The following is a 16,394-nucleotide window of genomic DNA, read 5'->3' on the forward strand; positions in this document are numbered from 1 at the left end:
GACAAATGTTATCTCCTTGTTCACCTAACTGTGGAGATCCATCTTTTGGAAATCTCAATGAATTGTCGCTATGTTCATGAGCCATTCTCATCCTCTTCTTGGTTTAATGATGAACTCATGATTCAAAATTTGCTTCCATATTTCATTTCCCGAGAATCTTGCAACGCCATCTCGTCTAATTGTGTTGCACCCCTTCCTTGTCAGGCATCATGAGTCTGAGGTATCCTGACACTAATCAGATCTGAATCTCGACCAGATATGATGGTTGGAACATTTTCCAAAAGCCATAACATTGATCTTTGTATAGCCTAGTAAGGTGATGTCTTGCCTAGCACCCCTAGCCAGAGAACCTATTGTTATAGTTCTTCCTTTTTAGCAAAGTTAACCATTCTTCCATGAGGAAATTGTAAGACTTATTCTATAAGTTGTTCCTGATGAATCCTTTGAGTATCCAAAGTCCGACCTTGCTTGAAGACCATGCCAATGCTATCTCGAAGCATGTCTGTGGTACTCCGATTTTCAACAAGAACATTTGAAGCCCAATGCTAAATGTTTCTTGCTCAATTATCCAAACACCGTTGTATGGGTAAGGTCATGAAATTTCTCTCCCCTTTCCTAAAGGGTTTTCTACGTTATATCCTGTCATGGATATCATGCTTTGTTTGTCCTTGGGAATGATATACCCCCTGAGATTTGTGTTTAAACACATTTTCCTTTCCATTGTTCTATTTAATATGAAGATCACCTTTTCCTTTCCATTGTTTTGTTTAACCTTTCTGGTGATCTATATGATCTAAGCAGTAATGTTCTTCTGCTTATGTAAACACCTTGGTGTACAACCGTGTCAGTAAGACCCTGTTGCTTTTGTTGATAGCATTCCGGTAACCACCGATGGACGAGAACTTTGCCTATTGGTCCGCCTCGTTCAACGAGCAGGAAAAGGGTTCTCTTCGTCCCTCGCCCTTGGTACCAATGGTTGTTGCCGACATAACCGATAGTCTATCCTATGACATGCCTTGCTTACATGATCATGCAAGACGTCATCCCCTTCCTACTTTTAACCCACATGGTGGGCCCATAACCCACAGGTCCCAGGTTCGAAACCTGACTCTCCTATACACCCCTGTTTCCAAAGTTATTCCTCATGCTTGGCTTCGTATGTAACTCCCGAGCCACCATCCCTGTGATCATCAATTCTGGTATTAGACACAATACTTATTCCCGTTGCCTTGAGCCCCTTTCACACTCTGTTTCAGGAAACAAACGATTGTCTATCCGCTCGAAACTTCTCATGATACCTCCTCACTTTGCTCTTGATAATGTCTAAAGTTTCTATTCAAGAGTTACTTTCCGCCACCTTCCCCGATGTTATCGGCTAGATAGTCAACCTTGTAGAGGTCCGTTCTTCTGGAATACCTCCCTTATTCTGTCGTAAGTACGATGGAGATCCTGAAGAAAGGATGCCGGCTTCATCATGACGACCTGGAGCAGAGAAGTAAAGACATCAATGTAATGGATCGAGCTCTTCGAGAAGAGCAACCCCAGACCGAGAAGACTCGTTAGAATTTCGTAACCAGAACTTCCCCCCTTACTCCGCCTCTTAAATCTCGGGACGAAATTTCTTGTAGTGGAGGAGAATTGTGACGCCCGGATAATTAAGCTACAGTGAACCTCTGTTAATGATGCCACGTCACCTCGCTTAGTGTTGTTAACCTCACGTTAGTTCAAAACCGGTTCGGAATTAAACTTCAAAATAAAGTCGATCGGTGAAAGTTTTGAAACATTAAAACTAAAATGTTTGATTTGTGTCAATTAATCCATATAATTGTTGGTGAAGAAACCACATTTTTTATAAAGTTCTGAAATACTCTAAAATGAGTAAAACAGTAGCAACAACAACTATTTAAATACCTTTTATAATTAATAAAGTGTGAAATTCAGTTATTTGGGGCCTAGAATTTTTGTGACTGTGGAATAGGTTGAAATACTAATTTACATGCTAAGGTTATATTTTACTAGAACTAAAATAAATGGCAACTAAAAGAAAAACAAGAACAAAAGTAAAAAACAACACCAACAATAATAGAACAAAACAAAAGACCTAAGCTACTAGGCACTTTTGGCCCATCTAGCAACTTACCCAGGTCAGCCCATCTCTCGCTCCTTCAACCTGTAGCAGGGGCATCGTGGAGCAAATCCACGGACGCCATGGCATCGTGGCGCACATCCGCGCCCCCTCCCTCCTTCCCCTCCTAACCCTATCACCAACCACTCCCTCCCTCACTCCCTGTCACTCTCTTTCGAACGCCGCGGCACCGTCAATCCCGCGGCCTCCATTCACCCCGCGCCTCACGGAGATGTCCCGGAGGACCACCGTCGTCGTCCACGTCGGCTCCGCCCTTCGGCTCAAGCCGAAGCCCTCTCCATCAACGGGATCAAACCCTCCTTCAACCTCTGCCGCCGGTCGTCTTCGTCGGAACCACCACTCAAGCGCTGCCCCGCCCACCCCAAGCGCGCCCCGACCTCCCCGGGGTGAGCCACCGCCATCCCCCACTTTTCCCCCTTGCCCCTGTCGCCGAAGCCCCCGCCATAGGCCACCTCCACCCGTCGCACACCGCGCGCCTCACCCGAGCAACCCGCGCCCACAACCCGCCGTGCCCGTGACCCGCGCTCGTGGCCACGCCCAGCCGCCTCCTGGACGCACCGCCGTCATGCTCCGGCCGCCTGGACAGCCCGGAGCCCGTGCGTGGCCTCGCCCAACCTCCCGCACTCTGTCACCGCTGCTTCTATGTTCTGCTGCCAAAACTGCTGCTGCCTCCTCTTCCCTGCTACTCACGCCACGCGCCGTGCTCGCGCACCGCTGCCGGCTGCGACCCAGCCGCCCTGGCCTCGCTTGGCCCGCGCCCGCGCTCCCCCTGCTGCTCGCCGTAGTTGCCACGGCAGCCGCTTCTGCTAGCGTGGCCGGCCTTTGCCTCGAGCAGGCAGGCCCCCAGGTCGGCGGTGTCCCTGCTAGATCGGGCCGGCCCTTAATGATTGAGGATTAGCCCCCTGTTAAGTTTCTTTTAGTTTGTGTTTAGTTAAATTGCTTAACTAAAATATTTTCAATAGATGTACACTGACACGTGGGCCACCCTCTAATAACCCCTAAATTAGGAGTTAACTAAACACTGTTAGAAATCTACAGAGTATGACAACTGGGCCCCACCTGCCATATTTGTCTAGTCAACAGTCAAACCAGTTGATTGTTGACTGGGCTGTTGACTTGGTCAACTGGGCCCTCTGGACCAACCAGTCAGCCTCTCGGAGGGTTTACTTTTGGGTATGCTTAGCAAATTCTTATTTTAATTTCGAATTAATAATAAATCCAGGAAATTTAGAGGAAACTTAAAAAAAAAATCCGTAGCTCGGATGGAAAAACTTTGTACATGAAAGTGTCTCAGAATTTCTAGACGAATTCGAATACGCAGTCGGTTCGTCCGCCACATGTCCGTAGCATAGAGAACATGCAACAATCCCCCTCCATTTCATCTGTCCGAAAATGCCAAACACCGGGAACACTTTCCCGGATGTTTCCCCCCTTCGCCGGTAGCACCTAGTACTGCGTTAGGTCACCCTAGCACCGTGTATTGCCTTGTTATGTTTTGTAATGCTGTGTTTGCTCCGTATTTACTGTTTCTTCCCCCTCTTATTCTCCAATAGACTACGAGACTGACGCCACCGCTGCCCGGATCGACTACGTTGTTGACGACCCCTTCTTGCCAGAGCAACCAGGCAAGCCCCCCCTTGATCACCAGATATCGCCTATTCTTCTCTATACTACTTGCATTAGAGTAGTGTAGCATGTTACTGCTTTCGGTTAATCCTATTCTGCTACATAGCATGTCATTGTTGCTACAGTTGTTACCCTTACCTGCTATCCTACTGCTTAGTATAGGATGCTAGTGTTCCATCAGTGGCCCTACTCTCTTGTCCGTCTGCCGTGCTATACTACTGGGCCGTGATCACTTCGGTAGGTGATCACGGGCATATGCTATATACTTGATACTGTTCCACTACTTATGATACTGTTCGGAGATGGGGGCTGAAGGGGCAGGTGGCTCCATCCCGGTAGAGGTGGGCCTGGGTTCCTGACGGCCCCCGACTGTTACTTTGTGGCGGAGCGACAGGGCAGGTTGAGACCACCTAGGAGAGAGGTGGGCCTGGCCCTGGTCGGCGTTCACGGATACTTCAATTAACATGCTTAACGAGATCTTGGTATTTGATCCGAGTCTGGCCACTGGCCTATACGCACTAACGAACTACGCGGGAATAGTTATGGGCACTCAATGTCGTGGTATCAGCCGAAGCCTTCTTGACGTCAGCGACTGAGCGGCGTGCGCCAGATTGGACTAGAACGCCTACTAGGCTAGTTCTGCTTCCGGCCGCCCTCGCAACGTGCAGGTGTGCAATGGGCGATGGGCCCAGACCCCTGCGCCATAGGATTTAGACCGGCGTGCTGACCTCTCTGTTGTGCCTAGGTAGGGCTGCGATGTGTTGATCTTCCGAGGCCGGGCATGACCCAGGAAAGTGTGTCTGGGCAAATGGGATCGAGCGTGTTGGGTTATGTGGTGCACCCCTGCAGGGAAGTTTATCTATTCGAATAGCCTTGATCCTCGGTAACAGGACGACCCGGAGTTATACCTTGACCTTATGACAACTAGAACCGGATACTTAATAAAACACACCCTTCCAAGTGCCAGATATAACCCGGTGATCGCTCTCACACAGGGCGACGAGGAGAGGATTGCCGGGTAGGAGTATGCTATATGATGCTACTTGGTGAACTTACCATCTACTCTCTTCTACATGCTGCAAGATGGAGGCTGCCAGAAACATAGATTCGACAGGATTAGCTATCCCCCTCTTATTTTGGCATTCTGCAGTTCAGTCCACCGATATAGCCCCTTTACACAGATACCCATGCATATGTAGTGTAGATCCTTGCTTGCGAGTACTTTGGATGAGTACTCACGGTTGCTTTTCTCCCTCTTTTCCCCCTTTCCCTTCTACCTGGTTGTCGCAACTAGATCCTTAAGCCCAGGAGCCAGACGCCACCGTCGACGACGACTCCTACTACACCGGAGGTGCCTACTACTATGTGCAGGCCGCCGACGACGACCAGGAGTAGTTTAGGAGGATCCCAGGCAGGAGGCATGCGTCCCTTTCGATCTGTATCCCAGTTTGTGCTAGCCTTCTTAAGGCAAACTTGTTTAACTTATGTCTGTACTCAGATATTGTTGCTTCCGCTGACTCATCTATGATCGAGCATTTGTATTCGAGCCCTCGAGGCCCCTGGCTTGTATTATGATGCTTGTATGACTTAGTTTATTTTTAGAGTTGTGTTGTGATATCTTCCCGTGAGTCGCTAATCTTGATCGTACACGTTTGCGTGTATGATTAGTGTACGAATAAATCGGGGGCGTCACAGAAACATATGGCCCCCGGGTCTATTTTCCATCATATTACTTTTCGATATACTATTTTGCAATCTTTTACTTTCATATCTATAAAACAAAAAATCCCAAAATATTTTATCTTTTGTTTTGTTTTATTTATCTATCTCTATCAGATCTCACCTTTGCAGGTGACCATGAAGGGATTGACAACCCCTTTATCGCATTGGGTACAAGCGTTTGATTGTTTGTGCAAGGTACTGGATTGATACCTTGGTTCTTAATTGAGGGAAATACTTATCTCTAGTTTGCTGCATCACCCTTTCCTCGTCAAGGGAAAAACCAACGCAAGCTCAAGAAGTAGCAGGAAGAATTTCTGGCATCGTTGCCGGGGAGATCTACGCCAAGTCAAGACATACCAACTACCCATCATAAAACTCTCATCTCTTGCATAACATTATTCACCATTTTCCTCTCGTTTTCCTCTCCCCCACTTCTAAAATGATTTTCGAAAGATTCACCCTTTTCTTTTGCCCTTCTTCCATTCGTCTTTTCGTTTGCTTTTTGTTTGCTCATGTGTTAGATTACTTGCATTGTCAAGAGAATACCAAATTGTTTGACTTTTCCAATACTAATAATAATGATTTTATTAGTACTCCGATTGCTCCAGCCACTAGTGTGGAATCTTAAGAAATTAATGCCGCTTTGCTGAATCTTGTTATGAAAGATCAATTTTTCTGCCTTCCTAGTGAAGATGCCACATCCCATCTGAATAATTTCATTGAGTTGTGTGATATGCAAAAGAAGAAATAAGTGGATAATGATATTGTTAAACTGAAGCTATTTCCGTTCTCACTACGAGATCGTGCTAAAACTTGGTTTTCATCTTTGCCTAAAAATAGCATTGATTCATGGAATAAGTGTAAAGATGCTTTTATTTCCAAGTATTTTCCTCCCACTAAGATCATCTCCCTTAGGAACGATATTATTAATTTTAAGCGACTTGATCATGAACATGTTGCACAATCTTGGGAGAGGATGAAATTGATGATACGAAATTGCCCTACTCATGGTTTAAATTTGTGGATGATCATACAAAAATTTTCTGCTGGATTGAATTTTGCTTCTAGAAATCTTTTAGATTTGGCCGCGGGAGGTAATTTTATGGAAATTACTTTAGGAGAATCGAATAAACTCCTAGATAATATTATGGTTAATTATTCTCAATGGCATACCGAAAGATCTTCTAGTAAAAAAGTGCATGCGATTGAAGAGATTAATGTTTTGAGTGGAAAGTTGGATGAACTTATGAAATTATTTGCTAGCAAGAGTGCTCCTATTGATCCTAATGATATGACTTTGTATACTTTGATTGAAAATAATAATGAATCTATGGATGTGAATTTTGTTGGTAGGAACAATTTTGGTAATAACGCGTATAGAGGCAATTTTAATCCTAGGCCGTTTCCTAGTAATTCCTCTAATAATTATGGTAATTCCTGCAACAATTCTTATGGAAATTATAATAAGATTCCCTCTGATTTTGAGAATAGTGTTAAAGAATCTATGATTTCGCAAAAGAGTTTCAATGCTTTGGTTGAAAAAAAGTTGCTTAAGATTGATGATTTGGCTAGGAACGTGGATAGAAGATCTCTTGAGGAATTAGATCTATTCCACCCAAGCATGATATTAATGAGTCTCTTAAATCTATGATAATTTTCATTGATGAGTGTAAAGAAAGTACCGCTAAGATGCGTGCTAAGCGAGATTGGTTTCTAAAAACATGTTCTTCTATTTTTCATGAAAATAATGATGAAGATCTTAAAGTGATTGATGTGACTCCTATTGAATCTTTGTTTTCCAATATAAATCTTGATAAATATGGGACTGGAGATGAGTCAACTTTAGTTAGAAGGCGTCCCAATGATTTGGAGTTTATAGATCTTGATGCAAAAATTGATAAAAGTGGGATTGGAGAGGTCAAAACTTTAAGTAGTGATACGTCTCCAACGTATCTACTTTTCCTAATGCTTTTCCTCATGTTTTGGACTCTAATTTGCATGATTTGAATGAAACTAACCCGGACTGACGCTGTTTTCAGCAGAACTACAATGGTGTTATTTTTTGTGCAAAAATAAAAGTTCTCGGAATGGAATGAAACTTTGCGAGGGTTTTTTATACAATAAAAGAGAATTTCTGGAGCCAAGAACCACCAGAGGGGGCACCTAGGTGGGAACAACCCACTAGGGCGCTCCCCGTCCAGTCGTGCCCAAGTGGGTTGTCCCCATCTGGTGGCCCGCATAGCCTGAAACCGACGCTATTAAATCACATATTTCCAGAAAAAAATTGGGGAGAAATAATTATCGCGTTCCACGAGACGGAGCCACTGTCACCTCATGTTCTTCATCGGGAGGCAAGATCTGGAGTCCGTTTGGGGCTCCGGAGAGGGGATCTTCGATCTTCATCATCATCAATCCTTCTCCATCGCCAATTCCATGACGCTCCCCACCGGGGGTGAGTAATTCCTTCGTAAGCTCGCTGGTCGGTGAGGAGTTGGATGAGATTCATCATGTAATATTGTTAGTTTTGTTAGGGCTTGATCCCTAGTATCCACTATCATCTGAGATTGATGTTTCTTTGACTTTGCCATGCTTAATGCTTGTCACTTTATGTCACGCCCAATATGCGACTCTATCCTAAAGGAACTCGAAGGTCCCACCAAGGATAGAACCGCATATTGACATGCTTTTGCAAGGTGGATATCATTACATCGTACCATCACATAATAGTTGGGGATACATACAAAGGCATACAAATGCCACTTGAATACATCAAACATCATACATAAGAGCAACATCCGACTACAGATGAAAACACAAACAGAAACTCAAACGACATCCACCCTGCTAGCCCAGGCTGCCGACCAGGAACATATCCCAAGATCGATAAAGAAGAAGAAGAACTCCAAAACAAGAAAACAATGCTCTCACGTCATGATCATCGCATTACCTGCACCTGCAACTGTTGTTGTAGTAATCTGTGAGCCACGAGGACTCAGCAATCCCATTACCATGGGTATCGAGACTAGCAAAGCTTAATGGGCATGGAATGGATAAGTGGTGAGGTTGCAGCAGCGGCTAAGCAATGTATGGTGGCTAACTTACGAGTACAAGAGTAAGATGAGAAACTACGCAAACGGTCGCACACTAGTAATGATCAAGAAGTGATCCTGAACTACTTACGTTTAAACATAACCCAACTGTCGTGGAATTGTCACGGCAGATGTCCTAGTGTGAGGACTTAGTCGTGAGGCCAACGCATCTATGTGGTAGCTTGAGAGGGGTTGAGCGGAATCGAGAGACGCAACAAAGATAAGGATTTAGATAGCTTCGGGTCCCGGGAAACATCATGCGGTAACAACCCTACACGCTGTTTGTGGCTAGGTCTCATTATCAACACAAGGGAGTCACCGTAAACTGGCTCTCCCAGTTATGTCTAGCCCTAAGATTATTTCTCCCCTACTTGGGGTGCCCTGCCCCTCCTTATATAAGATAAAGGGGCGGGTTACATGTAGAGTCCAACTCGGATGAAGACTTAAACTATTTTGACTTCTCTTCATGGGCTTCTTAACGTCTTGGGCTTCATAACGTCTCGGGCTTCATAACGTCTCGGGCTTACACTACAAAAAAAACACTTCCGTGATGACACATGTTTGTCACAGTAGGTCGCGTTTTTTGTCATGCATGTACATCCATGACAAATTTATGACAGAATCAAGATAGTCATACCTGTGCTGTCGTAGAAGTGTTCCATGACATTACCAAAATTATCATCACGGAAGTGTCCACTTCCATGACGATAAATCACGCGTCACAGAAGTGCTTTCGTCAAGGGTGACCGACACATGGCATCTACCGTAACGGAACGCCGTTAAGCTACGGGTCGGGTTTTGGATCCGATAACCCGTTAACAGCCCCGACCAATGGGGATTTTCCACGTGTAAAATCATCATTGGCTGGAGGAAACACGTGTCGGCTCATCGTTGGGACGAGATGTCATCCACTCATTGGACAGAAGGCGCCTATGATACGTCGACACGTGGCACGGCCCAACAGAGGCCCATTCCCGTGAAAAGGCCGGCCCGTTTGACTTGCTCAAAAGGTGGCGGGCCGGCCCATGGAAAGCCTGTTAACGGCCTGTTCGCATATAGCCCATTTACAGCCCGCTAACCCAAGGACCGTTACGCCCTATCCGAATTAGGCCCAGTAGCGTCATCTGGGCCATCCAATATGATTCCAGCCCGTTTTCACTTCTGGCCCATGTATGGCCCATGACGTCTTTCGGCCCATATGAGGCCCTATGTAACTCTTGGCCTATTAACGGCCCGTGGTGAAACTGGCCCGTAATGAACAGTGTATCACTTTACACCCATTAATGGCCCGTGGTGAAACTGGCCCGTAATGAACTGTGTATCACTTTATACCCATTAAGGGCCCGTTATTCCGTTGGGCCATTTCCAGCCCATGTTATCTTTCGGCCTTCTCAAAGCCCATTTATTCTTGGGCTCATTTCCAGCATTCGTTTACTTACGGCCCGTTACTGTCATTTTCTGCTTGTGGGCCAAATTCAGCCCGTGGTTACAGTCGGCCCGTTTGTGGTCCGTTAATACGTTGGGCCGTTTTCATAGTGTCATCAAATACGGCCTATTAACGATGGCCCGTTATGGTCGGCCCATGAACGGACGATTCCAACTCTAGCCTATTTACGGCCATAATGCGGTCTGTTTGGCCCATGTTTGGCCAATCGATCATACGGCCTGTACAAGGCCCATTGATGATACGGCCCGCAGAAGGCCCATTGTTTCTACGGCCCGTAGAAGGCCCATTGTTTCTACGGCCCGTAGAAGGCCCACTGTTTCTACGGCCAGTAGGAGGCCCAGTGTCACTACATTAAATATTAGCCCATGGTTATTGTGGCCTAGTTTTAAAAAAATAGGTTGTTGCAGCCACTAGCTAACCGCGGAAAAAGAACTACAATGACTACAAGCAAACAAATAAACAAGACAACAAGGAAATAAATAAGCAAGCAACTAACGCTAGGCCATCACGGCTATTACACATATTACATCCACTGGGCATCAAAGTTCGCCACCAGTGCAAATATAGGGAACAAAGCAGCATATCATATACACTGGGTGTCAAAGTTGGCAACCAGCGCAAATAAACGCCGCAGCAAAACAAATCCAGAACTGAAACCACTTCAGAAGATCTCAAGAAACAATATCTTGGGTACCCATAATGCTGGCAAGATGCTTAGCAAGCTTATTAACTTTCTCTGGTTTGGCGCTTAAATCCTCCAGCGCTTGCTGTTGCACCAGAAAATATGCATCTGAATTTTGCAGGGACTTCCTCAGTCCTTCAGCTTCCTGTTGCAGCACATCTGATCGATGTCTTTCAACTTGAAGTTGAGACTCAAGAAGACGAACTGATTCAGGCAGCGAGTTCGAAGAGCTTGTGCCAGCAGTAGTGGCCAGTAACTCGAACACTACATCAAGACAGGACTTTTGGGTTCCCTCACTGTCATCAAGATAGTTTTATCAGCTTTCTTGGAGACCGACAGGGATGTCTCACTATCTTGAACCTTATCTGCATTACTTCCTTTACCATTGGATAACGTGGTACTGTTCTCCAATATTTTGTCCGCATTCTAAAAGATAAACAAGCAGACACATCACATGTTTACCATGTTGTATATGAAACTCATTTTGGTAAATGAGTTCAATAGTAAAGTGGACAGGATAACATCATGAAACAAACATATATCTATGTGCCATGGTCACTTTATGGTCTATATCATTCTAGTTTTTGTTGCCAAATCAAGATAGAGACACAGTTCAAATAATATTTGTTCAAGACAAAGCAGAATAGACAGAATATAAGTGTGGGTAACTATAGAGCAATAACAACACTTGTAATGTGCATGACATGAGAACATAACTGTTTATTCAATTGAAACTGAAATCAACATAGAGCAGGTTACAACAGCAAACCAGTTAAAGAAACAGGTTTAAAACATACCTGTTGCGCCATTGGAGTTTCAATTCCATCCTTCAAATTTGAAAATAGTTGGTATGAGTAAATACAGTAATGCAAGAGCAAAGGAGTATGAACCATAGCTACAGAACCTGACCTGAGAACAAATCTTCTTCTCCTTTAAGCGTTGAGTTGGGATTCGGAGTGGTGGTCCTCGTGCTTTGGGCACTGCAGTTCCCTTACTAACTGCTCGTGTTTGGGTGCTCTGTGGTGGAGACGGTGCTGTGTCAACTAGAATTGGGTTACTATCTGCCAGGGTTGGGGTTAGAAGGGGTGTAGCTGGTTCTCTGTCCAACTGGGTAGGGGTACAATCTGTGAGAGTCTGGGTTATGTGTGGTGGATCTGGTCCTTGGGCAAGTACAACCGTGGTTCTATCTGCATCAACTGGTAGCACTATCTTTTTTGAAGACCGTGTTGTTACTCCCTTAGATACTGCCATCATGCTCTCCAATTCAAATGGCTGATAAACAAGAAAAGTAATTGAAAGTATAGACATTGTATGATAGACAGGTGCAATGGATAGTGGGGAATAAAAGAGGGCATGAAGTAATTCTTATTTATGTTGTCTAACCCAACAGGATAGCATGACACAATTTCACATATATGATGGCTAACTAAACAGGATAGCATGACACAATTTCACATTATGATGGCTAACTAAAAAAGATGGAAAGACATAGTTCAAAATATGAGACTATGTAAACAGGATGACATGACATAACTATATAATGTGTTTATTAAATAGGTTGGCATGCCATAATTTACATACATTCACGGATAGAATGCCATAATTCAAAATATGATGACTGTATGATGAGATGATATAACTATATGATGTCTTTATTAAATGGGTTGCCATGCCATAATTCAGATAGATGATGTGTATGTACTATGTAAACATGATGGCATGATATAATTCAAATATATGATTTATATAGTAAGCAAGTAAGCAGATGGAAATCCATATATGATGTAAAAACTAAGCAATGCAAGACAACATGCATGACATGGGTAATATAACCCTGCCAAGTTTGAGCATAGACCTCAGGGGGGAAATAGGACTGGTCATCAGTCTCTGAATCCTCCTCTGAGGAGCTCTCTGTAACCGGCAAGATGTCTGCTTCAGCAGGTAGCATTGTCTACTCTGAATACCTTGTTTTCACTCCAGATACTTCCATCACCGCTTCAAATGGCTGATGCACGGGAAGAGTAGTTGAATATACAAACGTTGTCGACAAATGGAACACGTAATACAAAAAAATGATAGCATGATATAATTCACATACATGATGATTGGCTAAACAGCATGGCATTGCATAATTCACATATATAATGCCTTTGCAACAAGATAGCATTGTGTAATTCACATATATAATGTCTTGCAACAAGATGGCAATGCATAATTCACATATATGGTAATTAGACACTGAACATGTGGCATTCACACAAAGCATGTCTAAACTAATCAAATGACATAGCAATGCGAGACACCATACGCACGATATGAGCAACATAACCCTGCCAAGTTAGAGCATACACCTCGGGGGGGGGGATAGGACTGGTCATCTGTCTCTGAATCCTCCTCTGAGGAGCTATCCGTAACCAGCGAGATATGCGCTTCGTCAGATAGCATAGTCTGCTCTGAAGACCTTGTTTTCACTCCAGAATTTTCCATCACCGTGTCAAATGGCTGATGCACACGAAGAGCAGTTCAATGTACTAACATTGTTGACAAATGTAATATGTAACAAAAAAAGGATGGCCTGATATAATTTACATATAAGATGACTGGCTAAGCAGGACGGCATTGCAAAATTCACATATATGATGCCTGGCTAAACAAGATGGCGTTGCATAATTCACAATTCACATAAACGATGAATAAACTAAACAGATGGCATTCGCCCAAAGGATGTCTATACTAAGAAGATGACATATTTGATGTATAAAGTAAGCAATGCAAGACACCATATGCATGATATAACCAACATCAGCATGCCAAGTTAGAGCGAAGACCTCAGGGGGTAAATAGGAGTTGTCTTCTCCTTCTGAATACCCCTCAGAACAGATATCTTCCTCTCGATTACAATCCGAAATGCGTGGAGGGGGGCTGCCTTTGCGCCTACCATGGAGCGACGTCTGCATGAAATTCTATTGCCATGCAAGGGTCGTCTCTTTTGCTCTACATGTTCAGTTCCATTGTTTACAATAACTATCATGCATAGGAATAAAACATAGTGAGATTATTTAAGGAGTGCATGCAGAAATCCAGAGTGATGGTAGCAACCTATGGATAGACCCAAAACCAATAATAGCAGGCATATAATGGCTTTAGTTAAAAAATACAGATAGTGGCTTCTTTACTGTTTGTTTCCCACCCAACATGAAACTCATAGTAGACACCAGAGAGTAACCAGATAGTAGATAGATACTATTGATAGCGGCCCCGATATGTACCCCACAACCATTTAAAAACTCAAGTTTGACCATTAGTTTGGAGCTGACTCAGAGTCTAATCGGTGAACAGGACGATAAAGTAGCATGTAATATTAAGCGATGCATAACATAAGCAGACACGAAAGAGTGCGACCTCTCTTGCGGACCCGTGTAGTCCTCGAGGTCATCTGCTCGGTTTATGATGGTAATGCAGTTTTCATGGCTGCCAGCGGCGGGGAAGAAGATCTGAGGCGGCGAAAGACAGTTTGGAGGCCGGATCCCTGCTGTGCTGGACCCTTCTGTCGTTGGAGCAGCTGAGCTGGGGTGGACGACGGCGCAGCAGGAGTGGGACAAACCACGCAATGTTTTCTTTGACAACTATCTGTAAGAGAAGTAATTTTGTAAGGGCTCGTTTGAATTGGAGGATTCCAACAATGCAGGGATAGGAAATAGACAGGAATATGATAGGAATGCACGTGCAAAACAGAGAATTTAAAAACACAGGATTTCTGCCAATCTGGGTGTTTGATTCACAACATTTGGAAGATCACAGGATGCAAAGAAGCATGGTGAGATTAAGTCAAACCACAAGAAAATGTACGGTTATAATGCTATTATGCTACTATCTCTTAGTCTTGTGCTTCATGAATAGGAATTTGAAAAGGAGGACAAGTGAAGTTTAAAATTCCTACGTTTTTTTCTTTCAAGGAGACACTAAAGGTACAAATCCGTGTGCTCAGTGGACAATATATATAACATGTAGAGTAAAAAACAGATGCAACAAGTGTACAACCTCTTTGGCGAAGCCATGTCGATCTCAGCGTGATTGGGTTGGCCGGTGAGGATGCTTCGGCTGACTTTGCTGTCGGAGGAGGGGAAGAAGATCTTAGGCGTCTGGAGATGGAGCCCGAGGTACTGCTCTGCTGTGATTGAGGGTTTCATCGTTGGAGTAGCTCCGGTGAGTTGTACGACGCCGAGGCTGAAGCAGGACAAGAGAGACAACGAACAACGTTAACCTGAGTGGAATTCTAATAGCATCTCCAATACATGACGTAAAATACATAACCGCAAAGTGCTAGATGTAAAATACATCAGCCGTTCATCTCTGAACTTAACTGTCGAAACTGAACTTAACTGTCGAAACTGAATTTTGCTGTCGAAACTGAATTTTGCTGTCGAAACTGAACACACTAGCAAGGTGAGGCTACACGTTGGTTGACTGACTTTTTCATCTCTGGTCAGTCGATTTTGCAGCCGTTGGATACGAAATCAAGGGCCTATGGTTCATCTTCAACCTCCACCCCCCCCGAGCCGCCAGCCACCACCGGCCAAACAGCAGCCCCCCGCCGCCCGCCGCCCGCGGTGCGCCGCCCCGCCCGCCCCGGAAATACTCCCCACCACCGGTCCGCCGCCGCCCCGGCCATCCCTCCAGGCCCCCCCTGTGCCGAGCTTTTTCTCCGGCGATCCCCACGCCACCGCCCCGCCAACGCCCCGCCACCGCCGGCGACGACCGCCCCCATCCTGAACCCTAAGATAGATAGTGGGGTACCTCTCCGGCGAGCCCCCCTCCCCGCTGCGGCTGGTTCTTCCTTCACCCCGGCGAGCCCCCCCCCTGAAAATTGACTGACCCAAAAGTCGATTCAGTCGACTGAAGTGTAGCTAAATCGGAGCAACATCGCAAGCAAGAGCAAGAGCGAGAGCAGCAGCGCGAGCAAGAGCAATAGCAAGAGCAGACCAGGCAGGGGACCGAGAGCAAGAGTAGAGCAGCAGCGCGAGCGAGAGCTAAAGCAGAAGCAGCTCCTACTGATGTGGACGTCGCCGCCGAGGGAGCGACGCCGTGGAGGAAGTGGCCGGCGACGCCGCCGTGGATGGAGCTGCGCTGTGTCGGCTCGGGACCGAGCGCCGGCAGCACCGTGAGATCGAATCAAGAAGAAAATGCGGTGATTAGTGTACAACCTCTTTGGTGGCGCCGATTAGGCCGCAGCTTCGTCCGAGGAAACGGTGATGATGATGCTCTTCCGGTGGTGCAGGTGAACACGGCGGTGTGGGAATGGAGGCGGCGCGAAAGACGAGGGGAACATCGGGGCAGCTCCTTGGAGGTGGAGGACGGGCTGGCTGAGCCGGCGGGACGATGAGATCGATGATGGATCCTCATCTGGTACGGTGGATGAGGGAGGTCGAGGTGTTGCTGTGGACGATGTCGTCGGGGAAGAGGCTCCTGCTGGGGGGCGGACGAAGCAGGGTGTGGGGTTTCGTCGCGAGTTTTCGCGGCCTCGGTGTACGAATGGGTGGGCGGATGGGATGGCAGTGGGGAACCATGGCTTAGAGACGCGCTTGTCCGAAATGTGGGGTAAGTTACGAAAGTACCCCCACCGATTTCAGGGGTACCACGGGCATTTCGCGTGTCGGGATTTCACAGGAGGTGGGAGTTTTC

This window comes from Triticum aestivum, chromosome 3D (assembly GCF_018294505.1).
Source record: "Triticum aestivum cultivar Chinese Spring chromosome 3D, IWGSC CS RefSeq v2.1, whole genome shotgun sequence".
In the NCBI taxonomy this organism is placed as follows: Eukaryota; Viridiplantae; Streptophyta; class Magnoliopsida; order Poales; family Poaceae; genus Triticum; species Triticum aestivum.